The sequence below is a fragment of the Topomyia yanbarensis genome, chromosome 2, assembly GCF_030247195.1.
Source record: "Topomyia yanbarensis strain Yona2022 chromosome 2, ASM3024719v1, whole genome shotgun sequence".
Classification (NCBI taxonomy): Eukaryota; Metazoa; Arthropoda; class Insecta; order Diptera; family Culicidae; genus Topomyia; species Topomyia yanbarensis.
The window spans coordinates 103,636,829-103,652,146 of NC_080671.1; the positions used below are offsets into that span (position 1 = coordinate 103,636,829).

A 15,318-nucleotide genomic window follows, 5' to 3' on the forward strand; every position below is an offset into this window, starting at 1 on the left:
AGTATCACCTATAACACTGTGGACGGTAATGTCGGTTGTGGATGCATGCATGCATGTAGGTATGAGCTTAACGTACATCACGACACCGATCAGGCGGGTGCAATGTAATCCGAGCTGAGATTCAGTCTTCGATGTCGATGCACTTCGGCCTCTTGAATAGCGAGGCCCTTTTCCCATTGCTCGACTAATCCACCACGCACTGGGGAGCATTCCGATGCAGGTTGAAATGACGATCGATTTTAGTAGAGGTTGGTGGTGATTTATGGATAACCGGGTTGTACATTATTGACATTTTTCTACATTGATGTAGGTCAGCAATTTATTTTATGAACTGACTGATAATGAACTGAACGGGCACGTAGCGAAAAAGCATGTTATCGAAGTAATTTCTGATCAAATAATCAATCGACGTGCGTAGGTTTGATTGAACGGATCTAGGTCAAAAAATATTTGGAAAATATTATTTACTTTTCACTAACGATATCAACGTTCTAGTTTAGTTTAGTTGGGTGGATGTATTTTGAGAATCGTATATACGAAATGATTAAAGGTATATAACACAACTTTGTCTCAGACGCCACTGATTTTCCTACAACGGGTTTAAAACCAGTAACTTTCCACTTGTTTCGTTAAGGGCAAATCCTAAGAATCGCGGTTCATCTTAGAAAGTAGGGGTCGGGGGCAGGGAGCCGCATCATCATTACGTTCTAACGAACCAAGACTTTGCTCTATTCAAGCTCGCCTACTTTGCACATGTCGCACTGGTCGCGCGAATTGCCGCTTTGCTCCGGTTTGTGTGTCGAGCGGGGAGGGAATGAGTGCTGTTTTGTCATAATATCTGCAATCAGTTGAATAACCGTTAAGATTTGTATGCAGCAGTGACGTTATGCATCATGTCAGCTCTCTGGAGGTTGGCTTGTTTAGTAAAAGGGAAATTACATGATTTGTGCATTCAGGTACTGAAGCGGCATCTACTTTTCATCTTGATGGCGTGTATTCACGCACTGTGTGAATTGGTAATTCGAGCTTATCTTCAACCGAACTAGAGCTTAGGTACTGAATTAATTGCACGTCAGAGTCGGATCAACTCAAACTATGGCAGTTTTGGTAATGATAGCACGACACTTACCCGTTCTTTAAGATACAGTTTATTCACCCCGGTCTGCATTATCCCAACAAAAAAGACGAAGCAAGTAAAAGCAAACATCGATTTAAAGTGTTGGATGCTGATAAAGCACGTGGCGAAGAGTGTACCTGCTCTCGTGTCGCTAAACAGAGCTTCCCGCAATTATTGAGTTCAGACACTGTACGTCATTTGTCACGGCGAGAAGAAGTGATGCACACCATTTCCAGCCAATCTTGACGTTAGCACGAAATATGAGCAAGCTATAATAGCATTATGCACAGCAAGTGATCAAAAGCTCTTTTACAGCCATTGCATGTTGCGTTGGGACTGGCTGGGATCATAAGACAACACCGGTCTCACCAGCATCTCTCACATAGGCGTTTGTCGATCCCCGACTAAAAGGAGAGAGAGAGTTTGAAAAGCTCGCCACAAAATGAGAGAGTAGAGTTTAAAAGCATCATGACCACCACGTCGCCCGCTGTTATACTCATAGCATATTTAGAATCGTGTACTGAACCGTCTGGGTAAAGCAAGAGCGATGCTTTTCTCTGTTTTTATTTTGCCTATTTTGTTTTGCTGTTTCGCACGACATTCGAGCAGTGTTGCCATATTATATCTAAATCGATATATTGACTTTTAATATTTCTTATAAAAGAAATGTATAGGATTTGCTCAAACTATGATCACTTCTTCAATGGCCTGGAGACAGGGAAGGATCCAGAAAATTTTTTCGGGAAAAGTCTAAAATGTTGATTTTGAAATAAACATTGCACAATTCGTAATACGTAATAACCTTATTTAATTGAAATCAGTTGTGGTGGTTAAATTGAGTTTGGAATGATTTTGAGTTTGAAACTAATATAAATGGAAACTAATTTAAAATTTCTTTCCAAGTTAAAAAGTTTCGGAGGGGTTCGACCCCCCAAGCCCCCCCCCCCTTTGGATCCGCCACTGTCTAGAGAGCGGAGTCTCATATAGCAAACGAAACAATTCGACGAATTGAGTTTGGTATGTCTTTATGTGCATGGGGTGGGAGGATTGACGTAAGGTTTGCCAGCCCGGGTCCATGGTTCCATGCATGGAATGGAGGGCTACACCCATAGCGATCACTTAGTAATTCGCTTTAGGATCAACTATGGTGTGCAGCATCCGAGAGCGGGTGATCCCTGTCCAATCACTTCGACATCGAAGCTTTCACCGCGGCCCTGGGACTGGAGGCCAATACCGACAGTCTAAGCGGGGATGCGCTGGTAGCCGTCCTATGACGCGCGTGCTACGCCACTATGCCGAGGAAAACCCTGCCAAGAAACGGCAGACGCCCGGTGGAGTGCCAAGATTGCAGCCCTACGATCAGCCTGCCTCAGAGCTAGACGTAGGATGCAAAGAGCCCGCACCGAGGATGCAAGAGAGAACCGCCGTGAAGTGTTTCGAGCTGTGAAATCGGCCCTTAACAAGGCCATTAAAAGCAGCAAGAGAGTATGTTTCGACAACCTGTGCGAGAGTGCCAACGCGAATCCGTGGGGTGACGCCTACAGAATCGTGATGGCCAAGACCAAAGGGGGCTCTTCACCCCCAGAAAGGTCTCCGGATCGGTTGGCGACAATTATGGAAGTACTCTTCCCGTCTCGAGCCACAAGCCCCTGGCCACCTGCACCACGAGACAGTGCGGGCGCGGCCGAAATGGTGGCTCCGGTGACGAATGAAGAACTACTCGCAGTGGCTAAATCCCTAGAATTGAACAAAGCTCCAGGGCCGGATGGAGTTCCAATCAGCGCTCTCAAGGCAGCGATCATAGCGAACCCGAACATGTTCAGGCTAGCTATGCAGAGATGCCTTGACGAGTGCTGTTTCCCCGATAGATGGAAAAGGCAGAAATTGGTGCTGTTGCCGAAGCCCGGGAAGCCGCCAGGTAACCCATCGGCGTGCAGACCAATCTGTCTGATAGACACGACTGGCAAATTGCTTGAGAGGATCATCCTCAACAGGCTAACCCCGTACGCAGAAGGTGCGGGCGGCCGGTCAAGCAACCAGTTTGGCTTTCGGAAGGGTAAATCCACGGTGGATGCTATCAACTCAGTGATAAAGACTGCCGAGATAGCGATCCAACGGAAAAGGCGAGGCATTCGATACTGTGCGTTAATGACACTTGACGTGAAGAACGCATTCAACAGCGCAAGCTGGGATGCCATCGCACTCTCGTTACACCGGCTTAGCCTACCGATGGGTCTGTACCGGATCCTGGAAAGTTACTTCCAGAACCGCGTACTGCTATACGAGACCGATGCCGGTCAGAAAAGGGTTCCTATTACCGCCGGAGTCCCGCAGGGCTCGATCCTAGGCCCGGTATTATGGAACCTCATGTATAACGGGGTTTTGAGACTAAAGTTCCCTCCTTGGGTCAAGATCGTTGGCTTTGTCGACGACGTAACCTTGGAGGTCTATGGGGAGTCAATCGCTGAGGTAGAACTAACCGCAGAACACGCGTTCAACACGGTGGGTGAATGGATGAGCGCGAGAGGCCTGGAGCTCGCTCATCATAAGACGGAGGTAGTTATCATCAACAACCGCAAGTCGGCACAACATGCAGTTATCCATGTGGGAGAAGTCGTGATCACTTCACAGCGGAGTCTGAAGCCTCTCGGAGTCATTATAGACGACAAGCTGACCTTCGGCAGCCATGTCGACTATACATGCAAGAGAGCGTCTACCGCTGTTGCGGCTCTATCGAGAATGATGTCCAACAGCTCAAAGGTGTGCGCCAGTAGACGTAGGTTACTGGCAGGCGTTGCCGTATCTATCCTCAGGTACGGCGGCCCGTCATGGTCAAGAGCACTGAGGGTAACCAGTTACCTACAGAAACTGGAGAGCACCTACCGCGTGATGTGCCTCAGAGTGATATCTGCCTACCGCACGGTATCACACGATGCATCCTGCGTGATAGCGAGCATGATGCCAGTCGGGCTGGTCATTCGGGAAGATGAGGAGTGCTTTGAGCTACGTGGAAATAGGGGAGCCCGCGAGCGCACCAGGGTGACCTCGGTCGCCAGATGGCAGCGTGAGTGGGACAACTCCTCGAAAGATAGGTGGACCCACCTGACACAATTCCTGTCAGGCCATGGCTGTTTCCGACAGTACCTCCACAGGCTCGGGCACGCGGAGGTCCCAGTCTGCCCGGACTGCCCAGGTGTAGACGAAACTGCCGAACACATACTGTTCGTATGTCCTCGTTTCGACGTCGAAAGGTGAGCAATGCTTGACGTCTGTGGCTGGGACAGAACCCCTGATACCCTTATTCAGCGGATGTGTCAATCGGTGGAGAAGTGGAACGCAGTCTCGACTGCAACCACCCAGATTGCCTGTAGGCTACAGGTAATTTGGCGCACCGAGCAACAGACGATGGGCACAACTAACTAGTGAATGGTTAGTTGGAGTGAGTGAGTGAATGGTATATCCATGCTGAGGCAGGTTTGGCGCAGCGACTGGCAACCGCGTAAGGGGTAAACCCAGCCACCCTGAAGCAAGGTAGAAGAGCGAGTGTATAGGCGTATATGTGGACTGCCTCATGCCAAGATGGGAGGGTCGTAGCGTAGTATGTTGGGACTTAGCTATCGATGCCTCGTGGCGTGGCACAGGAGTGAAAGGGTGAGCATCCAAGTCAGTCTCACACGGTATGTTAAGATTGAGCACAAAAGTCAGCCTCACATGGTATGATAGAGGCAAGCACAAAAGTAAGCCTAGCAAGGAATGAAAAAGGTGAGCACACAAGTCAGCCTCATGTGGGAGTGTTTGAGAGTGAATCAAAGTGCGATTGAGAGAGCACCCAAGTAAGCCTCATACAGGACGTATGAACGCGTGAGTGAGAGTGAATGAGTACATTTAGTACAGCCATCCCCCCAGAAGTAATACCGAGAGGTAGTTCCTGGGAGGAATGATGGCGGAGCCAAATGGAGTTTAGTCGGTATTAATGGCTGGTCACCATTCGAGCCCGGCACGCCCCCAGCGCACCCCGTGTGGTAGATTGGACCCTACCAATAGCACGTGTACTGGGCTAGGACGTAAAGGTCTTCCCCATTGTAAAAGAAAAAACGCTCTACGGTGAATGTGAGAAAATAAGATATTTTTCCTCCTAGTGCTACGAGCTACATAAGAAATAAAACAGTGCATAATTATTTGTTTTTAAGTGCTTTATACAATAAAAAGCAATGGAAGCGCTCCAAAATTCTGTCGAGTGATCACTTTAATTCGAAATTCTAATTGATTTCAACGCGTACCCATGTGTCTTGAAGTCTATCCCCTGCTCAGTAAAATTCTGCTGGTCAAAGTACCACTAGAGGCGGTATCTATTTGAGAGCTCAATTGGTCAAATGAGTCATCAAAAACTCTTGTTATACCAAAAGAATTCGAAATTAATCCAAAAATTTAAATTTAAAATTTAATATATTTGGTTTGCCGTTCATTGATACAAAATCTATAAAAAATCATATTCAGATATGAGATGATACCGAAACATTTTTGTAAAGGGGTCATACTCAAATGACGCAGCTTTTTTCGGCGATTTTCGACTACCAATTTCTTCTAGCAAAGAGGCCAGGGATGGAAAAAAATAAATACGTTTTACAATTCTTTCAAACACGGCCGTTTATCAACATTTTTATTATAACAGCAAATTGCGTACACAACAAGCGCCTTTTCGTGACAAGTATAGAGTTAATAGTTTTGTTTTTAATTTTATATGCCATGGAGCATAAAGAGAAGATCTCTCAGTTCACAATCTTGCAGCTGCCAATGACTCTAAGAAGCATACGTTCAACTAAATTGCTAAATGGTGTTTGGTTGATTTCGAAGAGAAACTTTAACTCTGCTACCAAACTAAATCAACTAGCTAGCAAGATTAGCTAACTAATGTAGAACGTGAATTCGCATACAAAATCTTTTCATTTTGGAGAAATGAGCGAGAGATTTTGAACGTTGCTTCCTGAACGTAACGATTTTATTTTTATTTTTAACTATTTTCTAGAAATCAGACACAACATTCTTGTAAAATATTGTAAGGTGTGCACACCAACACAAATAAAAGAATAATTCATGTTTTTTATAGGATTATGAATGTTTTTGAAACCAGCATAGCGTAAAATACAACCAAAACCCTTATTTGAAATTTGATCCATGTTTCTCATTTTTTTAAATTTTTTTTCCCCGCATGGATTTTTTTTATTTTGTTAAAATTTCATTGATCTATTTTTTTCAAATTGTGGATTGTATTTGTATTTTTACAATTGTAAGATTCTGCCTTTTTATCTGTTTGCATACTTTTATTTTATCCATCTTTTTACGTTCCTTACTTTTGCTTTTTTTCTATTGCTATCACTATCACTTACTTTATAGTTTTTTCTCTGTTATTTAATTTTATGCGCAATTTTTCGAGAAAATTCTGCTTTCTTTATTTTTTTTCTTATTGTTTCATATTTTAATACCATGCTTTTTTATTTGTATCTTTTGTCATTCCATCTAATGTTTAGGATTTGTTTATTTACTACATTTATTCTTATCATAGCCTTTTTCTATTTCCTTTTTTTTTCATTTTTTTGCATTTCCAAAAGCAATTTTACTTATTCATATTTATTCCAATTTGTCTTATTGTTTAATTTTTTAACTTTCTCCTATTTTCTTCCTCATTTTCTAGTTTTAGCTTTCCGTTTATCGTAGTTTGATTTTTTCCAATTGTTAATTTAATATAATTTTATTTATTTGTTATACCCTTTCCTTAAGATTTTATTAGTTATTGTTATTTCTTCATGTTTTCCATTTAACCTATTTTGAAAGTTTTCTGTTGACCATTTTCCTATACGTTAACATTGATTTTTTTTTATTTTCCTAAAAAAACATTTGATTTATCTTTTCTTGACACTATGCGCACTTTTTCTTAATTTTACATTTAGTTCGTTGTTTGAATTTATTTCAAATTTCATTGCTAGTGCTTTTTCTATTCTTTAAATAATATTCATTTTATTCATTTTTTCGTGTTAATATCTTTATTTTTGTGTTCCTATAGTATACCATGTTGGCTTTTTTCTACTATTTTTTGTTTTCTATTTTGTCTGTTTGCTCCGTTTTTGTTCAATACTTCCAATTTTCTTTACTTTTTCGTCGTTTCATTATTTCAATTTTCCAATATTTCAAAATTTTCTGGTTCGTCCATGTTTTTTTAATTTCTCTATGGTTATTTTATTCTCGTCTGTTATATATACTCCTCTAGTTTTATGCATTCTTAACGTATTATTTATTTTTTCTCTTGCTTTAAATATTTCTTGTTTTTAATGTTAAATAAATTTTATTATTCTTGATTTATCGAGTTTTTCAGTTTTATGCATTTTTTATATTAACGTTTGTATTCTTTTCAGTAGTTTTTTTTATTTTCATTGATTCTATTTTTTTGCTACTTTCCTATCGATTTTTCATTATTTTTACCATTTATCCAATAATGTTCGACTTTTCTAATCTTCGCAATATGTTCTGGTTTCTTGTTATCCTTTATCAATTTTTATAGGTTTTGCTTTGGTTTTTCTCGATTAAACATTTTTTGACAATTGACATTAATTTGTTCATTTGGTTTATATTGTTTTCAGCTCTTTTTTTTCCTATTGTTTTTTTTTATCTTTTGCCGCTGATCACCGTTTAGATATTTTTAATTTTTGTGATTACTACATTATTAATCTTGCCATTTGCCTACTTTTATAAATACTATTTACAAAAATGGCGCTTTTCAAAGTCATCATACCAAAACTAAGAGGTAATAAAAACTCCCAAAGTATAAAAAACTCTACGTTTTTTTTCCTTCATTGGTACTACAAAGAACTAGAGCTAAAAATGTTACATAAATATAAAATTTCAGTGTACTATACATAATTTTGGTGAACTCCAATGGATTTCAAACATTGACTTTTTTGTACTCAGACAATACACAGTGGTGGGGGCCCGTACGTTGGACCCCCGGGCCCGTATTTTCTCTCTGCGGCCCTGAGTATGTGTATAAGGAGTTTGTTGGGCTTATCAGTCCCTAAAGAAATTTCTTAACAATATTTTGTGATGCATTTGATGAGACCTACAACTTTAAATAGATCGGAACCACTGTAGCACCACGGGATTTTTTTCTGAACAAGTGGGCTGCTAAATTTTATTCCGTGGAATTAATGTACAAAATCACATTATCGTACTTTTACGAGGGAACGTACTATTTTAATAGACCCTTTAAATATTATCAAGCAAGTAAATTTGCCAACACTGACGACCCTTTCCCACCCACATGTACGCTCGCGGACCGAGACTCTCGGTCCGAGAGTACTGTTCCCTCTCCGAAAGCTCCACATATCACGCATATCGATCCGCTCACCGAAAAATGTTCGCTCATTCTCACCGTTCTCACCCAATCTCTCCAGCGCGTGCTGTGCATCCAGCAAACGCCACCTTGGACTTGTTAGGGATCCCTGCCCAGTGTGTGCCGAAGATCACCATTCTCGTCGGAGACTCTGTCGATTGCGGTTGTTGTAAGTACAACCCTTGGCCGCGTGTGTTTTGATGGTGCATTGCTTTCCAGTCCTGTTTGGTTCAGAGTTCAACCAGCTACAGACTAAGAACTCTAAGGAAAGCACTGCTAAGCTTTCGAGTGCGCTTTTACTTTGCGGGACGTTCGACGCGTAAAATCACGCGCGTGACTTAACTATCTACTCATGCGAGTTGCTAATTCCGGTAGACAAGTAATCGGTGTATATGTGTGTGCTAGTGCGTGTACTATACGTGCCAAAATAATCCTTTCGAATTTTTCCAGTTGAAAATTGGAAAGTGAGTTTAATTGAGTTAGACCAAGTGGAAAGTGTACTGTTGGTGGGTTCGCCTTGTGGGGTCAGAATTAACATCGTTCTATTGTGAGTTGATTTCAGTTGCCGGTGTTCGGTTGGAAAAAACACCCCCCACAAGGGGGTGGAGTCCTAGTGAATGTTATCTAGTTTATTTCGCTTTTGTGATTGAATGGAAGAGAATGAAAAAGGGCAGCAAGCAACAAGAAGAAAAGAATTAATGTGCAAAATTTAGATTTATTCTCCCTGGATGGCGGTGTGCCGTGGCTGGGGCCAAAAGTGAAAGATTTATACGTTGTCAAGCGAGCAGCTTTCGTTCGTGCAGGAGCCAACCTGCTGTTGCTGAGTGTCAGAGTAAAAGGAAGCACTTTTTTTCTTGCTCCGGATGTTTCTTGCATGGAAAACATTGGATCGGTTCCATCCTTTCTGTAGATGTGCTCTTTTGTGTTGAGTTAACTTGTTGTAGAAATAAGTGCTAAGGGCTAAAGGATAGCGAATAAATCCTGTAAAGCAGGCAGCTCAAGTGATATAAATTAAATGGAGAATTAATGTTTATTGCATCTAGATTTAGGCGGCAACAGAAAAAAAAAATCCAAGTTTTGATGGGACAATTTTGATAACCTGAAGGTGATAGTTGGTACAGTTTTCAACTGTTGCGTTGTTCTGTTCGAAATATCTACGAAGCACTTAAAATCAGTTGTGATGTGAATTGTATAAACGTGTCTTCAATTGAGCAGATTCCGAACAAGCTTCAAGAAGCAGTGTTATCAAAAAAGTGTAGTTAATATCAAGTGAACTGTGCAACCAATTTACAACTATAGTTCGACCAAGCAAGTTGACAAGTTTGATACTAGTTTTGTGTTTGTAGTTGTGATTTTTCTGAAAGGATTATCTTGCTGTTGAAATCATTCACGTAAGTTTAATTATATTTTAATGATGAGCTTTTAGATAGATTTGATGAGATCTAAAATAAAATGATTGAATTATGAGTCGAAATTTCTTAAACGGGCCACTTAAAATAGGTGAAAATGAAATATTTGGCATTTCAAAATAAAAACTTTTACTGCCTAGTAACATGTCGCTGAGAAAAAAAAATTGCCGGCATTTTTGTAATTAAGTTAGCCGAACGTAGCCGCGCACGGATTTCGAACAACAGATTAAAGGCATAAACAGCTTGCGTTGCCACGACCCCGCATGGATCAACATGGCTGTTGTAGCCTTTGTCGCATTATAAAACGATAATGAATGGATTTACAACACAACGCAGGTGTGGTAAACATTTAATCAGCCTATAACTTTGAATTCAAAGCGATGACATATACATGTTTATACATAAATCGATTTAAATTAATGCAGGCTACAATTTATGGAATAAAGTTTTCTGAAATTCATTCAACTTTTTTTACTGATTCAGCCAACATCTATGAATTCAACGCTATGACATATTTCAAAATAGTTTTTCCATAAATTGTAACCTGCATTAGTTTCAATCGACCAAATGTAATGTACCTGCCCGGCAGACCCTAGATGACAGGGCGGCCAAGATACTTCCACCAGAATTTCGGATTTCCGTAAATACAACAAAAACAAAGAAAACAAGATTTTTTTGATTATAGAGGTTTTAACCTTTTGGAAAAATGTCTAACTCTGTGTGCGGGGTTGGGAATCGAACCCAGGTGAGCTGCGTGCAAGGCAATCGATTTACCAACTACGCTATGGGCATAGCATAGGCCCCTAGAAAACAAAAATATAAAATTAATCGATTTTTGTTTTCTTTTCTCCTCGTTGCGTTCTGCTACGGTTGCGGTTTATTGTCACTTCCAACCGGTTCAGCTGCAGTTTTACTTGACTGCTACGACAGCGGTCTTTGGGTTTTAACTGGAGGGGGGGGAGGGGTGAGCAAGGCTGTCCTTTGTTTGAACCACGGCAGGCCCGTAGCCAGGATTTTGTTTTGGGAGGGGCTTAAAAAATTATTGCATAAATGTATAAATTCTGATAACTTCAGATAGACACTAGAAGGCGAATGAAAGTTTTCAGTGAGAACAATTCTAAAATTAAGACGATAGAAACCAAAAATCTGTGTCTGAAAGGCTATTATACATCGACAAAATTATTAATTACTTGCAACATCAACATTTCGAATTTGATTGTTATTATTTATTTACAAGTTGCGATTTACTCTAGTTACAACCAGCCCTCTAGTTCAGTATGAGTTAGTCTCTCTCAGCCATGGGAAACTCGTGAGTCTGTGGTTTCTATTAGTCTCCGGTTGACTCATATTGCCACATCCACAGATAGCGTGCCAGACAGGCGAATTTCGACACCTTCTCATTCCGTGGTATCCAAATCGGCTTAAATTGCCATAGCTACGAGTTTTTCAATTTGTCGAATACTCACTCACAAGGAATCAGGAATCAGTAGCTCTAATGGCACGTTCCCCATGTTGATCGGAAATTTAAGTGCCTTGCCATGAATCGTCTTTTCATGATGTCCCTGATGGGAAGGATTGGGGAAGTGGTTAGGTAAGGGGTAAGGAATATACCCAAGAGACCACGAAGCATTATTTAATGGCATTAGGTATGTTCTATATTCACATACAAAAATATTTTTTTAGGCTTTATAGTTCTATAGAGATCATTAAAGCACACTTAGTGTCGGAAAAGGCGAAATAGTGTGCAAGAAAAGAGCTGGTTCATGAGGCACCTTAAGGCTGTCAGCAATGTTAACATAGGTACGTGTTTTTTAAAAAACTCTTCCCTTCATTATCGACACAGCAAAAGAAAAAATAGCTTTCGATAACGTACCCACCCTTCCTCTCATCTTTCGTTTGACATGCTTTGTCGATTCGATCCACAGTCGACAACCTCGTCTCAATTTGATATACGCGTTTGATCACTGATCTGTGAGAAGATTTGCATGTATACTAGAGATGGGCGGGTACGGGTATTTTTACCAGATAACCGACCCGAACCCGTACCCGTAGGAATCGGGGCGGGTTCGGGTTTTGTTATCACCGGGTACGGGTCGGGTCGGGTTTTTTCGAATCATTTATCCGTATATTGTTTTAAAATGTTTGAGTGACTTTTTCCCTAATATCAAAAATAAATAACTTATCCTCGTAGAAAAATATTAAAACATTTGTCAAAATATTTCCATTTTGACATACATTCGTCCTATAGGTGAGCGCTTATCGAGTGAACGGGACTATCCGTAGATTTTGAACTGGTAGTTCATCATTTAGAAAATTTCATTGTTAAAATTTTTACTGCAAAATAAAACAGGGAAACATTTATCGCTTTTTGTGAAGTTTCTTGCGCATTTTTTAAGTATTAATGTTGTAAATTTTCTTCATTTTTCCGACATTCAAAAAAAAACAAATACATGGAAAAGATGACTTCTATCGATCTATTCAAGGGAAATAGTCCAAATTAAACGTCAAATAACAAAAATTGTAGATTTTTAGGGCTTTAATAACAAAAATGTTTTGCGTATTGCAAAATTTATTGATAAGTTTAATTAAAAAGCAATGTTTACATGTATATGTATATGTACACGAGATTATTCCAATTAATCCAAAATATGCTGATAAATTGTACCTTTTTCAATTTCAAGATCACTCACTAAATTACAAAATAGTCGTGACGGACAGAAGTTTAGACAAAAATTGATGTTTGTTCAGATGATTTTTTGAAGAATTGATCTCATCAAAAATTTAATAAATGATGCCTCATATAAGCTTAAATATACTCTGAATTTACGGTAAAATAGTTTCGGAAAAAATGTTCTCACATCATGGATGTTATGAGGCACTAAGTATAAATAGGAACTTTGTAATTTTCACCCAAATCACACCTTCGGTGGAAAATAAGCTTTTCCACTTGAATGTTTTCGTATGAGTTGAATTGAATATTCTCAGAAAGCCATGCAAAACGTCACCAAAAGCCGGAAAAACCTTTCTCAAATCGTCTATTGGCTCGACGAACAAGCTTAACCCTCTGGTATTCACGTGAATGGCCCCCAAAATGAGCAGCAGGTGACGTCCAAACTCTGCTGGAGCTTCTAAAGGTGTTATACTAGATGATATGATGAGAGTTTTAGAAGGATAACAAAGTCGTGGATGTTTTCAATATTTGTATAAAAAGATAATGAAATAAAAATCAATCTCAACTCGTGTTCATCGAATCCTGCGCACGCAATTTACCTGTGTGGACTGCGATACTTTTCCTTGCTGGCGGAACGTTTTCAGCATCCCTGATAATACCTGAGGTTCGTTTGGTCTGTCCCTTCGAATGCCTTTGTCGACCAAAACATGTCATCATCCCATCATTAAATGTGAAATGATCCCGAGAATTATTGGCTGAAATATTTTATAAAAAGGCTAATCTTAGGCTTAAAATTTGTGTGAGGAATTTTTCTGTAACCTAAGATTTGAAAAGATTTTTGCCTTTCTCATATAAAGAAAGGCTATGCAGTCACTGTAAAAATCGACTTTTTAACCGAGGCCCGGAGGGCCGAGTGTCATACACCATTCGATTCAGTTTGTCGAGATCGGCAAATGTCTGTGTGTGTATGTATGTGTGTGTATGTGTGTCATTTAAACTCACACAATTTTCTCAGATATGGCTGAACCGATTTTCGCAAACTTAGTTTCATCTGAAAGGTATAACGCTCCCATAAGCTACTATTGAATTTTTAGTTGATCCGACTTTCGGTTCCGGAGTTACGGGTTGAAGAGTGCGGTCACACAGCAAATTCCCATATAAACTGGTACCACCATGATGTTCAAATGATGTAAAACATATTAAAATTGATGTATCATTACTCTAGTTTGCGGGTCTGGATCACTAATGATCAATCAAAGCAGCTTTGAACACATTGGCCACCTATGATGGTTCATGACGTTCCCGGGGAACCCGCCAAGTTCCTAAGCTAATATCACACCCATTCCCCAACGAATTCTCTACCGATTTTTACAAACTTGATTTCAAATGAAAGATACAGTAATACCATTGACTACTGCTGAATTTCATTTGGTTCTGACTCTTGGTTCCGGAATTACAGGGGTGTTAGTAAGGATACACTGGAATTTCCCATATAAATCGGTACAATCGTAATACCTCAGAGGCCAAAAACTATTGAATTGGTCACCAAATTACTTCTAATCGCAGATCTAGATCACTGATTGCCAATCAAACATTCTTTGAATATATTGTTTACTATCGACGATTCCGGAAGTTCGGAATTCCGGGCATATTCCACAATTAAAGTCACATCGGTTCTTCGGTGATGACTAAACCGATTTTCTCAAACCAAGTCTCAAATGGAAGGCAAAATATGCAGTTGAGTATTGCGTCGCCGCCCCTCCCCCGCCTTGCCCTTACACCTCCATCCTTCATCACTCCCCTCCCCTTGGACCACCCTCACGCCCACATTTCCTTCATCCACCCCGTATACCGAAATAAGATGAAGGATTTCTGACGCATCCTCCACTCCCACTCTACTAACCCCCAATTCCCTCCACTTTCATACCCATTCCACCAACATTTCAAAATATAATCACATGAAGATAACATTGAACTCATGCTGATTAAGCTAATTAAATATTATTCTTTTGCCTTTCTCATATAGAAAGGTTATGCAATTGCTCCAAAAACCGACTTTCTAACCGAGGCCCGGAGGGCCAAGTCTCATATAACATTCGACTCAGTTCGCCGAGATCGCAAAATATCTGTGTGTATGTATGTGTGTATGTATGTATGTATGTATGTATGTATGTATGTATGTATGTATGTATGTATGTATGTATGTATGTATGTGTGTGTATGTGTGGATTTGTTAACAAAATGTCCACATCGGTTTCTTGGAGATGGCTGAACCGATTTTTACAAACTAAGATTCAAATGAAAGGTATAATATTCCCATAGGTTGCTACTGAATTTCATGTTGAACCGACATCTTGTTCCGGATTACGAGTTGAAGAGTATGTTTACAAAACAAAATTTGTTGATTTGTCCACATCGGTTTCTCGAAATTTTCTAAACCGATTTTGACAAACTTGATTTTATATGAAAGGTCCATCAGCTGCTGTTGAATTTTGTGTGGATCCGAATTCTGGTTCCTGAATTACAGGGTGATACATACGATCACGCAGCAAATCCCGATTCTAACGAATTCTGCGATGAATGTAAAAAGGTGAAATTTTTTCCAAAATGAAAAACAACAGTTGAATTTGTAGATCTAGGAAGCATCCAAATTCAGAATAACGGTTATATTGGTTTCTCGAAAAAGGCTAGACCGATTTGATCAACTTAGTCTCAAATGATAGGTGTTGCGTCCCTG

The 15,318-nt window shown here is 40.0% G+C and overlaps 1 protein-coding gene across 6 annotated transcripts in view; it reads left to right on the forward strand.

Moving 5' to 3' along the window:
• The first annotated feature begins 8,638 nt into the window (after positions 1–8,638).
• Positions 8,639–15,318, forward strand: part of LOC131679053 (uncharacterized) — a 402,206-nt gene continuing 395,526 nt past the window's right edge. For all 6 annotated transcript variants that reach the window (XM_058959599.1, XM_058959600.1, XM_058959604.1 and 3 more), the window contains exon 1: positions 8,639–9,892. The gene's annotated coding sequence lies outside the window, so the exon portion shown is untranslated. The remainder of the gene's footprint in view (positions 9,893–15,318) is intronic.